At 45.0% G+C, this 12061-nt stretch overlaps 9 non-coding genes across 9 annotated transcripts; all 9 read right to left on the reverse strand.

Moving 5' to 3' along the window:
* Positions 1-458: 458 nt before the first annotated feature.
* LOC141185417 (U2 spliceosomal RNA) lies at positions 459-649 on the reverse strand. Its single transcript, XR_012260082.1, has one exon. It is a non-coding gene; the product is annotated as a U2 spliceosomal RNA (small nuclear RNA).
* Positions 650-1771: 1122 nt separating this feature from the next.
* LOC141185429 (U2 spliceosomal RNA) lies at positions 1772-1962 on the reverse strand. Its single transcript, XR_012260093.1, has one exon. It is a non-coding gene; the product is annotated as a U2 spliceosomal RNA (small nuclear RNA).
* Positions 1963-3086: 1124 nt separating this feature from the next.
* On the reverse strand, positions 3087-3277 carry LOC141185253 (U2 spliceosomal RNA). Its single transcript, XR_012259933.1, has one exon. It is a non-coding gene; the product is annotated as a U2 spliceosomal RNA (small nuclear RNA).
* Positions 3278-4398: 1121 nt separating this feature from the next.
* LOC141184476 (U2 spliceosomal RNA) lies at positions 4399-4589 on the reverse strand. Its single transcript, XR_012259227.1, has one exon. It is a non-coding gene; the product is annotated as a U2 spliceosomal RNA (small nuclear RNA).
* Positions 4590-5704: 1115 nt separating this feature from the next.
* Positions 5705-5895, reverse strand: LOC141185071 (U2 spliceosomal RNA). Its single transcript, XR_012259767.1, has one exon. It is a non-coding gene; the product is annotated as a U2 spliceosomal RNA (small nuclear RNA).
* A 1120-nt stretch (positions 5896-7015) lies between these two features.
* On the reverse strand, positions 7016-7206 carry LOC141185441 (U2 spliceosomal RNA). Its single transcript, XR_012260104.1, has one exon. It is a non-coding gene; the product is annotated as a U2 spliceosomal RNA (small nuclear RNA).
* A 1120-nt stretch (positions 7207-8326) lies between these two features.
* On the reverse strand, positions 8327-8517 carry LOC141185454 (U2 spliceosomal RNA). Its single transcript, XR_012260115.1, has one exon. It is a non-coding gene; the product is annotated as a U2 spliceosomal RNA (small nuclear RNA).
* A 1120-nt stretch (positions 8518-9637) lies between these two features.
* On the reverse strand, positions 9638-9828 carry LOC141185466 (U2 spliceosomal RNA). The gene has a single exon (XR_012260126.1). It is a non-coding gene; the product is annotated as a U2 spliceosomal RNA (small nuclear RNA).
* A 1122-nt stretch (positions 9829-10950) lies between these two features.
* On the reverse strand, positions 10951-11141 carry LOC141185478 (U2 spliceosomal RNA). The gene has a single exon (XR_012260137.1). It is a non-coding gene; the product is annotated as a U2 spliceosomal RNA (small nuclear RNA).
* Between the last annotated feature and the right edge of the window lie 920 nt (positions 11142-12061).

The raw sequence follows: 12061 nt of genomic DNA on the forward strand, positions 1-12061 counted from the left end.
TTTTAAGCGCAGCAGAGTAACCAGCTCACATACCTGTTAGCTCAGGTGAGTTTAAAAGGCTGCTGTTGATAACAAGGGCATTTGCTAAATAGATGGTGTGTGTGCAACAATATACTGAAAGGTCAATTATATTGTGCAGCTTATCTCACCACCTGTAGTTATTTAGGTGAAAGCTCCAAAATGCTTGCCTAATATGTCTGTTTATCCAAAAGGAAGTATAGAGGGAGAGCTAGATAGATAGCATTGCATTACATTACATTACATGGCAATGCAATGCACAGTTTCTGAAGTTGAACCAAAATGAGCTTGTCATCTGGCTTCTGCAACTTTTAACATGAAAAATCCAATGAGGAGAAGAAAAGCAAAGCCAAAGAGTCCATCCCAAAATCCGACAAACAAGCAAAATGAACAAAAAGCATTGAATTCAATTCTTTCTGATTTTAGAAACTGCATTAAAGAAGGGGTGCACCGGTCCTGGAGATACTGCAATACCAGGTCAATGCGTGGAGTGGACAGAGCAAGCTCTTTTTCCATCTCCCTGTTCTAAAAATCCATTTAATATATGGTCCCCAGATAGGGGACGTATCAGATATTAAACTGATAAGAACAGATACTACACTTGATCTTAGCCAAAAGGCCGAGAAGCGATAACCAGAATTGGTTTCCGACTACGGTGCCACCCAAGGATTCTGAAAAGTCCATTTGTGGAGATGGCCACCTGGACTCCCGTTAAGAAGACATGCTGTCAACCTCTAGATCCCTCACATGCCTGCACTTTTCGGCTTGCTGCTGCTGCAATCCACGCGTTTTAGATCTGCATAACTCCACCTCTTTTAGCACAGTACCCTCAACCCCCGGCTGTTCCCACCCGCCTCAACACCGTTGGAAGGGAGGAGAACCAATTAAGGCGGGGGGGGGGGGTGGAACGAGCAGCTGTCTACCCTTAGCAGGAGGGTTGCTGATTAATTACCTCTCCTGCTGCTGCTGCTGCTGGCTGTCCAGCAGCAGACTGAAGGTGGCTGCTGCTGTGCGCAGGTATATAAAGGCTCAGAGCCTATTATGACACGCGCAGCCAGCGTTCCATTGCCACATTCCGTCTACTGCAGGCGGGATACCTGGATGGCTGAATGTCACTGAGAAGCTCACAGAGACCGCCATAAGCAACAGTTTAAAAGAATGCCACAGACTAATCAACCAAACTTTTTGGGTTGGTTTCTCTTTTATAGTCTGCAGGCATTAAATGAAAGAAGTCAGTGTTCCAGCAGAGGGAGACAACGTTTCAGAAAAGGCATTGTAGCAAACCAAAAAAGAAATTTTAAGCGCAGCAGAGTAACCAGCTCACATACCTGTTAGCTCAGGTGAGTTTAAAAGGCTGCTGTTGATAACAAGGGCATTTGCTAAATAGATGGTGTGTGTGCAACAATATACTGAAAGGTCAATTATATTGTGCAGCTTATCTCACCACCTGTAGTTATTTAGGTGAAAGCTCCAAAATGCTTGCCTAATATGTCTGTTTATCCAAAAGGAAGTATAGAGGGAGAGCTAGATAGATAGCATTGCATTACATTACATTACATAGCAATGCAATGCACAGTTGCTGAAGTTGAACCAAAATGAGCTTGTCATCTGGCTTCTGCAACTTTTAACATGAAAAATCCAATGAGGAGAAGAAAAGCAAAGCCAAAGAGTCCATCCCAAAATCCGACAAACAAGCAAAATGAACAAAAAGCATTGAATTCAATTCTTTCTGATTTTAGAAACTGCATTAAAGAAGGGGTGCACCGGTCCTGGAGATACTGCAATACCAGGTCAATGCGTGGAGTGGACAGAGCAAGCTCTTTTTCCATCTCCCTGTTCTAAAAATCCATTTAATATATGGTCCCCAGATAGGGGACGTATCAGATATTAAACTGATAAGAACAGATACTACACTTGATCTTAGCCAAAAGGCCGAGAAGCGATAACCAGAATTGGTTTCCGACTACGGTGCCACCCAAGGATTCTGAAAAGTCCATTTGTGGAGATGGCCACCTGGACTCCCGTTAAGAAGACATGCTGTCAACCTCTAGATCCCTCACATGCCTGCACTTTTCGGCTTGCTGCTGCTGCAATCCACGCGTTTTAGATCTGCATAACTCCACCTCTTTTAGCACAGTACCCTCAACCCCCGGCTGTTCCCACCCGCCTCAACACCGTTGGAAGGGAGGAGAACCAATTAAGGCGGGGGGGGGGGGGGTGGAACGAGCAGCTGTCTACCCTTAGCAGGAGGGTTGCTGATTAATTACCTCTCCTGCTGCTGCTGCTGCTGGCTGTCCAGCAGCAGACTGAAGGTGGCTGCTGCTGTGCGCAGGTATATAAAGGCTCAGAGCCTATTATGACACGCGCAGCCAGCGTTCCATTGCCACATTCCGTCTACTGCAGGCGGGATACCTGGATGGCTGAATGTCACTGAGAAGCTCACAGAGACCGCCATAAGCAACCGTTTAAAAGAATGCCACAGACTAATCAACCAAACTTTTTGGGTTGGTTTCTCTTTTATAGTCTGCAGGCATTAAATGAAAGAAGTCAGTGTTCCAGCAGAGGGAGACAACGTTTCAGAAAAGGCATTGTAGCAAACCAAAAAAGAAATTTTAAGCGCAGCAGAGTAACCAGCTCACATACCTGTTAGCTCAGGTGAGTTTAAAAGGCTGCTGTTGATAACAAGGGCATTTGCTAAATAGATGGTGTGTGTGCAACAATATACTGAAAGGTCAATTATATTGTGCAGCTTATCTCACCACCTGTAGTTATTTAGGTGAAAGCTCCAAAATGCTTGCCTAATATGTCTGTTTATCCAAAAGGAAGTATAGAGGGAGAGCTAGATAGATAGCATTGCATTACATTACATTACATGGCAATGCAATGCACAGTTGCTGAAGTTGAACCAAAATGAGCTTGTCATCTGGCTTCTGCAACTTTTAACATGAAAAATCCAATGAGGAGAAGAAAAGCAAAGCCAAAGAGTCCATCCCAAAATCCGACAAACAAGCAAAATGAACAAAAAGCATTGAATTCAATTCTTTCTGATTTTAGAAACTGCATTAAAGAAGGGGTGCACCGGTCCTGGAGATACTGCAATACCAGGTCAATGCGTGGAGTGGACAGAGCAAGCTCTTTTTCCATCTCCCTGTTCTAAAAATCCATTTAATATATGGTCCCCAGATAGGGGACGTATCAGATATTAAACTGATAACAACAGATACTACACTTGATCTTAGCCAAAAGGCCGAGAAGCGATAACCAGAATTGGTTTCCGACTACGGTGCCACCCAAGGATTCTGAAAAGTCCATTTGTGGAGATGGCCACCTGGACTCCCGTTAAGAAGACATGCTGTCAACCTCTAGATCCCTCACATGCCTGCACTTTTCGGCTTGCTGCTGCTGCAATCCACGCGTTTTAGATCTGCATAACTCCACCTCTTTTAGCACAGTACCCTCAACCCCCGGCTGTTCCCACCCGCCTCAACACCGTTGGAAGGGAGGAGAACCAATTAAGGCGGGGGGGGGGCTGGAACGAGCAGCTGTCTACCCTTAGCAGGAGGGTTGCTGATTAATTACCTCTCCTGCTGCTGCTGCTGCTGGCTGTCCAGCAGCAGACTGAAGGTGGCTGCTGCTGTGCGCAGGTATATAAAGGCTCAGAGCCTATTATGACACACGCAGCCAGCGTTCCATTGCCACATTCCGTCTACTGCAGGCGGGATACCTGGATGGCTGAATGTCACTGAGAAGCTCACAGAGACCGCCATAAGCAACAGTTTAAAAGAATGCCACAGACTAATCAACCAAACTTTTTGGGTTGGTTTCTCTTTTATAGTCTGCAGGCAATAAATGAAAGAAGTCAGTGTTCCAGCAGAGGGAGACAACGTTTCAGAAAAGGCATTGTAGCAAACCAAAAAAGAAATTTTAAGCGCAGCAGAGTAACCAGCTCACATACCTGTTAGCTCAGGTGAGTTTAAAAGGCTGCTGTTGATAACAAGGGCATTTGCTAAATAGATGGTGTGTGTGCAACAATATACTGAAAGGTCAATTATATTGTGCAGCTTATCTCACCACCTGTAGTTATTTAGGTGAAAGCTCCAAAATGCTTGCCTAATATGTCTGTTTATCCAAAAGGAAGTATAGAGGGAGAGCTAGATAGATAGCATTGCATTACATTACATTACATGGCAATGCAATGCACAGTTGCTGAAGTTGAACCAAAATGAGCTTGTCATCTGGCTTCTGCAACTTTTAACATGAAAAATCCAATGAGGAGAAGAAAAGCAAAGTCAAAGAGTCCATCCCAAAATCCGACAAACAAGCAAAATGAACAAAAAGCATTGAATTCAATTCTTTCTGATTTTAGAAACTGCATTAAAGAAGGGGTGCACCGGTCCTGGAGATACTGCAATACCAGGTCAATGCGTGGAGTGGACAGAGCAAGCTCTTTTTCCATCTCCCTGTTCTAAAAATCCATTTAATATATGGTCCCCAGATAGGGGACGTATCAGATATTAAACTGATAAGAACAGATACTACACTTGATCTTAGCCAAAAGGCCGAGAGGCGATAACCAGAATTGGTTTCCGACTACGGTGCCACCCAAGGATTCTGAAAAGTCCATTTGTGGAGATGGCCACCTGGACTCCCGTTAAGAAGACATGCTGTCAACCTCTAGATCCCTCACATGCCTGCACTTTTCGGCTTGCTGCTGCTGCAATCCACGCGTTTTAGATCTGCATAACTCCACCTCTTTTAGCACAGTACCCTCAACCCCCGGCTGTTCCCACCCGCCTCAACACCGTTGGAAGGGAGGAGAACCAATTAAGGCGGGGGTGGGAGTGGAACGAGCAGCTGTCTACCCTTAGCAGGAGGGTTGCTGATTAATTACCTCTCCTGCTGCTGCTGGCTGTCCAGCAGCAGACTGAAGGTGGCTGCTGCTGTGCGCAGGTATATAAAGGCTCAGAGCCTATTATGACATGCGCAGCCAGCGTTCCATTGCCACATTCCGTCTACTGCAGGCGGGATACCTGGATGGCTGAATGTCACTGAGAAGCTCACAGAGACCGCCATAAGCAACAGTTGAAAAGAATGCCACAGACTAATCAACCAAACTTTTTGGGTTGGTTTCTCTTTTATAGTCTGCAGGCATTAAATGAAAGAAGTCAGTGTTCCAGCAGAGGGAGACAACGTTTCAGAAAAGGCATTGTAGCAAACCAAAAAAGAAATTTTAAGCGCAGCAGAGTAACCAGCTCACATACCTGTTAGCTCAGGTGAGTTTAAAAGGCTGCTGTTGATAACAAGGGCATTTGCTAAATAGATGGTGTGTGTGCAACAATATACTGAAAGGTCAATTATATTGTGTAGCTTATCTCACCACCTGTAGTTATTTAGGTGAAAGCACCAAAATGCTTGCCTAATATGTCTGTTTATCCAAAAGGAAGTATAGAGGGAGAGCTAGATAGATAGCATTGCATTACATTACATTACATGGCAATGCAATGCACAGTTGCTGAAGTTGAACCAAAATGAGCTTGTCATCTGGCTTCTGCAACTTTTAACATGAAAAATCCAATGAGGAGAAGAAAAGCAAAGCCAAAGAGTCCATCCCAAAATCCGACAAACAAGCAAAATGAACAAAAAGCATTGAATTCAATTCTTTCTGATTTTAGAAACTGCATTAAAGAAGGGGTGCACCGGTCCTGGAGATACTGCAATACCAGGTCAATGCGTGGAGTGGACAGAGCAAGCTCTTTTTCCATCTCCCTGTTCTAAAAATCCATTTAATATATGGTCCCCAGATAGGGGACGTATCAGATATTTAACTGATAAGAACAGATACTACACTTGATCTTAGCCAAAAGGCCGAGAAGCGATAACCAGAATTGGTTTCCGACTACGGTGCCACCCAAGGATTCTGAAAAGTCCATTTGTGGAGATGGCCACCTGGACTCCCGTTAAGAAGACATGCTGTCAACCTCTAGATCCCTCACATGCCTGCACTTTTCGGCTTGCTGCTGCTGCAATCCACGCGTTTTAGATCTGCATAACTCCACCTCTTTTAGCACAGTACCCTCAACCCCCGGCTGTTCCCACCCGCCTCAACACCGTTGGAAGGGAGGAGAACCAATTAAGGCGGGGGGGGGGTGGAACGAGCAGCTGTCTACCCTTAGCAGGAGGGTTGCTGATTAATTACCTCTCCTGCTGCTGCTGCTGCTGGCTGTCCAGCAGCAGACTGAAGGTGGCTGCTGCTGTGCGCAGGTATATAAAGGCTCAGAGCCTATTATGACACGCGCAGCCAGCGTTCCATTGCCACATTCCGTCTACTGCAGGCGGGATACCTGGATGGCTGAATGTCACTGAGAAGCTCACAGAGACCGCCATAAGCAACAGTTTAAAAGAATGCCACAGACTAATCAACCAAACTTTTTGGGTTGGTTTCTCTTTTATAGTCTGCAGGCATTAAATGAAAGAAGTCAGTGTTCCAGCAGAGGGAGACAACGTTTCAGAAAAGGCATTGTAGCAAACCAAAAAAGAAATTTTAAGCGCAGCAGAGTAACCAGCTCACATACCTGTTAGCTCAGGTGAGTTTAAAAGGCTGCTGTTGATAACAAGGGCATTTGCTAAATAGATGGTGTGTGTGCAACAATATACTGAAAGGTCAATTATATTGTGCAGTTTATCTCACCACCTGTAGTTATTTAGGTGAAAGCTCCAAAATGCTTGCCTAATATGTCTGTTTATCCAAAAGGAAGTATAGAGGGAGAGCTAGATAGATAGCATTGCATTACATTACATTGCATGGCAATGCAATGCACAGTTGCTGAAGTTGAACCAAAATGAGCTTGTCATCTGGCTTCTGCAACTTTTAACATGAAAAATCCAATGAGGAGAAGAAAAGCAAAGCCAAAGAGTCCATCCCAAAATCCGACAAACAAGCAAAATGAACAAAAAGCATTGAATTCAATTCTTTCTGATTTTAGAAACTGCATTAAAGAAGGGGTGCACCGGTCCTGGAGATACTGCAATACCAGGTCAATGCGTGGAGTGGACAGAGCAAGCTCTTTTTCCATCTCCCTGTTCTAAAAATCCATTTAATATATGGTCCCCAGATAGGGGACGTATCAGATATTAAACTGATAAGAACAGATACTACACTTGATCTTAGCCAAAAGGCCGAGAAGCGATAACCAGAATTGGTTTCCGACTACGGTGCCACCCAAGGATTCTGAAAAGTCCATTTGTGGAGATGGCCACCTGGACTCCCGTTAAGAAGACATGCTGTCAACCTCTAGATCCCTCACATGCCTGCACTTTTCGGCTTGCTGCTGCTGCAATCCACGCGTTTTAGATCTGCATAACTCCACCTCTTTTAGCACAGTACCCTCAACCCCCGGCTGTTCCCACCCGCCTCAACACCGTTGGAAGGGAGGAGAACCAATTAAGGCGGGGGGGGGGTGGAACGAGCAGCTGTCTACCCTTAGCAGGAGGGTTGCTGATTAATTACCTCTCCTGCTGCTGCTGCTGCTGGCTGTCCAGCAGCAGACTGAAGGTGGCTGCTGCTGTGCGCAGGTATATAAAGGCTCAGAGCCTATTATGACACGCGCAGCCAGCGTTCCATTGCCACATTCCGTCTACTGCAGGCGGGATACCTGGATGGCTGAATGTCACTGAGAAGCTCACAGAGACCGCCATAAGCAACAGTTTAAAAGAATGCCACAGACTAATCAACCAAACTTTTTGGGTTGGTTTCTCTTTTATAGACTGCAGGCATTAAATGAAAGAAGTCAGTGTTCCAGCAGAGGGAGACAACGTTTCAGAAAAGGCATTGTAGCAAACCAAAAAAGAAATTTTAAGCGCAGCAGAGTAACCAGCTCACATACCTGTTAGCTCAGGTGAGTTTAAAAGGCTGCTGTTGATAACAAGGGCATTTGCTAAATAGATGGTGTGTGTGCAACAATATACTGAAAGGTCAATTATATTGTGCAGCTTATCTCACCACCTGTAGTTATTTAGGTGAAAGCTCCAAAATGCTTGCCTAATATGTCTGTTTATCCAAAAGGAAGTATAGAGGGAGAGCTAGATAGATAGCATTGCATTACATTACATTACATGGCAATGCAATGCACAGTTGCTGAAGTTGAACCAAAATGAGCTTGTCATCTGGCTTCTGCAACTTTTAACATGAAAAATCCAATGAGGAGAAGAAAAGCAAAGCCAAAGAGTCCATCCCAAAATCCGACAAACAAGCAAAATGAACAAAAAGCATTGAATTCAATTCTTTCTGATTTTAGAAACTGCATTAAAGAAGGGGTGCACCGGTCCTGGAGATACTGCAATACCAGGTCAATGCGTGGAGTGGACAGAGCAAGCTCTTTTTCCATCTCCCTGTTCTAAAAATCCATTTAATATATGGTCCCCAGATAGGGGACGTATCAGATATTAAACTGATAAGAACAGATACTACACTTGATCTTAGCCAAAAGGCCGAGAAGCGATAACCAGAATTGGTTTCCGACTACGGTGCCACCCAAGGATTCTGAAAAGTCCATTTGTGGAGATGGCCACCTGGACTCCCGTTAAGAAGACATGCTGTCAACCTCTAGATCCCTCACATGCCTGCACTTTTCGGCTTGCTGCTGCTGCAATCCACGCGTTTTAGATCTGCATAACTCCACCTCTTTTAGCACAGTACCCTCAACCCCCGGCTGTTCCCACTCGCCTCAACACCGTTGGAAGGGAGGAGAACCAATTAAGGCGGGGGGGGGGTGGAACGAGCAGCTGTCTACCCTTAGCAGGAGGGTTGCTGATTAATTACCTCTCCTGCTGCTGCTGCTGCTGGCTGTCCAGCAGCAGACTGAAGGTGGCTGCTGCTGTGCGCAGGTATATAAAGGCTCAGAGCCTATTATGACACGCGCAGCCAGCGTTCCATTGCCACATTCCGTCTACTGCAGGCGGGATACCTGGATGGCTGAATGTCACTGAGAAGCTCACAGAGACCGCCATAAGCAACAGTTTAAAAGAATGCCACAGACTAATCAACCAAACTTTTTGGGTTGGTTTCTCTTTTATAGACTGCAGGCATTAAATGAAAGAAGTCAGTGTTCCAGCAGAGGGAGACAACGTTTCAGAAAAGGCATTGTAGCAAACCAAAAAAGAAATTTTAAGCGCAGCAGAGTAACCAGCTCACATACCTGTTAGCTCAGGTGAGTTTAAAAGGCTGCTGTTGATAACAAGGGCATTTGCTAAATAGATGGTGTGTGTGCAACAATATACTGAAAGGTCAATTATATTGTGCAGCTTATCTCACCACCTGTAGTTATTTAGGTGAAAGCTCCAAAATGCTTGCCTAATATGTCTGTTTATCCAAAAGGAAGTATAGAGGGAGAGCTAGATAGATAGCATTGCATTACATTACATTACATGGCAATGCAATGCACAGTTGCTGAAGTTGAACCAAAATGAGCTTGTCATCTGGCTTCTGCAACTTTTAACATGAAAAATCCAATGAGGAGAAGAAAAGCAAAGCCAAAGAGTCCATCCCAAAATCCGACAAACAAGCAAAATGAACAAAAAGCACTGAATTCAATTCTTTCTGATTTTAGAAACTGCATTAAAGAAGGGGTGCACCGGTCCTGGAGATACTGCAATACCAGGTCAATGCGTGGAGTGGACAGAGCAAGCTCTTTTTCCATCTCCCTGTTCTAAAAATCCATTTAATATATGGTCCCCAGATAGGGGACGTATCAGATATTAAACTGATAAGAACAGATACTACACTTGATCTTAGCCAAAAGGCCGAGAAGCGATAACCAGAATTGGTTTCCGACTACGGTGCCACCCAAGGATTCTGAAAAGTCCATTTGTGGAGATGGCCACCTGGACTCCCGTTAAGAAGACATGCTGTCAACCTCTAGATCCCTCACATGCCTGCACTTTTCGGCTTGCTGCTGCTGCAATCCACGCGTTTTAGATCTGCATAACTCCACCTCTTTTAGCACAGTACCCTCAACCCCCGGCTGTTCCCACCCGCCTCAACACCGTTGGAAGGGAGGAGAACCAATTAAGGCGGGGGGGGGGGGTGGAACGAGCAGCTGTCTACCCTTAGCAGGAGGGTTGCTGATTAATTACCTCTCCTGCTGCTGCTGCTGCTGGCTGTCCAGCAGCAGACTGAAGGTGGCTGCTGCTGTGCGCAGGTATATAAAGGCTCAGAGCCTATTATGACACGCGCAGCCAGCGTTCCATTGCCACATTCCGTCTACTGCAGGCGGGATACCTGGATGGCTGAATGTCACTGAGAAGCTCACAGAGACCGCCATAAGCAACAGTTTAAAAGAATGCCACAGACTAATCAACCAAACTTTTTGGGTTGGTTTCTCTTTTATAGTCTGCAGGCATTAAATGAAAGAAGTCAGTGTTCCAGCAGAGGGAGACAACGTTTCAGAAAAGGCATTGTAGCAAACCAAAAAAGAAATTTTAAGCGCAGCAGAGTAACCAGCTCACATACCTGTTAGCTCAGGTGAGTTTAAAAGGCTGCTGTTGATAACAAGGGCATTTGCTAAATAGATGGTGTGTGTGCAACAATATACTGAAAGGTCAATTATATTGTGCAGCTTATCTCACCACCTGTAGTTATTTAGGTGAAAGCTCCAAAATGCTTGCCTAATATGTCTGTTTATCCAAAAGGAAGTATAGAGGGAGAGCTAGATAGATAGCATTGCATTACATTACATTACATGGCAATGCAATGCACAGTTGCTGAAGTTGAACCAAAATGAGCTTGTCATCTGGCTTCTGCAACTTTTAACATGAAAAATCCAATGAGGAGAAGAAAAGCAAAGCCAAAGAGTCCATCCCAAAATCCGACAAACAAGCAAAATGAACAAAAAGCATTGAATTCAATTCTTTCTGATTTTAGAAACTGCATTAAAGAAGGGGTGCACCGGTCCTGGAGATACTGCAATACCAGGTCAATGCGTGGAGTGGACAGAGCAAGCTCTTTTTCCATCTCCCTGTTCTAAAAATCCATTTAATATATGGTCCCCAGATAGGGGACGTATCAGATATTAAACTGATAAGAACAGATACTACACTTGATCTTAGCCAAAAGGCCGAGAAGCGATAATCAGAATTGGTTTCCGACTACGGTGCCACCCAAGGATTCTGAAAAGTCCATTTGTGGAGATGGCCACCTGGACTCCCGTTAAGAAGACATGCTGTCAACCTCTAGATCCCTCACATGCCTGCACTTTTCGGCTTGCTGCTGCTGCAATCCACGCGTTTTAGATCTGCATAACTCCACCTCTTTTAGCACAGTACCCTCAACCCCCGGCTGTTCCCACCCGCCTCAACACCGTTGGAAGGGAGGAGAACCAATTAAGGCGGGGGGGGGGTGGAACGAGCAGCTGTCTACCCTTAGCAGGAGGGTTGCTGATTAATTACCTCTCCTGCTGCTGCTGCTGCTGGCTGTCCAGCAGCAGACTGAAGGTGGCTGCTGCTGTGCGCAGGTATATAAAGGCTCAGAGCCTATTATGACACGCGCAGCCAGCGTTCCATTGCCACATTCCGTCTACTGCAGGCGGGATACCTGGATGGCTGAATGTCACTGAGAAGCTCACAGAGACCGCCATAATCAACAGTTTAAAAGAATGCCACAGACTAATCAACCAAACTTTTTGGGTTGGTTTCTCTTTTATAGTCTGCAGGCATTAAATGAAAGAAGTCAGTGTTCCAGCAGAGGGAGACAACGTTTCAGAAAAGGCATTGTAGCAAACCAAAAAAGAAATTTTAAGCGCAGCAGAGTAACCAGCTCACATACCTGTTAGCTCAGGTGAGTTTAAAAGGCTGCTGTTGATAACAAGGGCATTTGCTAAATAGATGGTGTGTGTGCAACAATATACTGAAAGGTCAATTATATTGTGCAGCTTATCTCACCACCTGTAGTTATTTAGGTGAAAGCTCCAAAATGCTTGCCTAATATGTCTGTTTATCCAAAAGGAAGTATAGAGGGAGAGCTAGATAGACAGCATTGCATTACATTACA

Source organism: Phyllobates terribilis, unplaced genomic scaffold (assembly GCF_046119375.1).
Source record: "Phyllobates terribilis strain yellow unplaced genomic scaffold, ASM4611937v1 Scaffold_40__1_contigs__length_11209783, whole genome shotgun sequence".
NCBI classification, from domain to species: Eukaryota; Metazoa; Chordata; class Amphibia; order Anura; family Dendrobatidae; genus Phyllobates; species Phyllobates terribilis.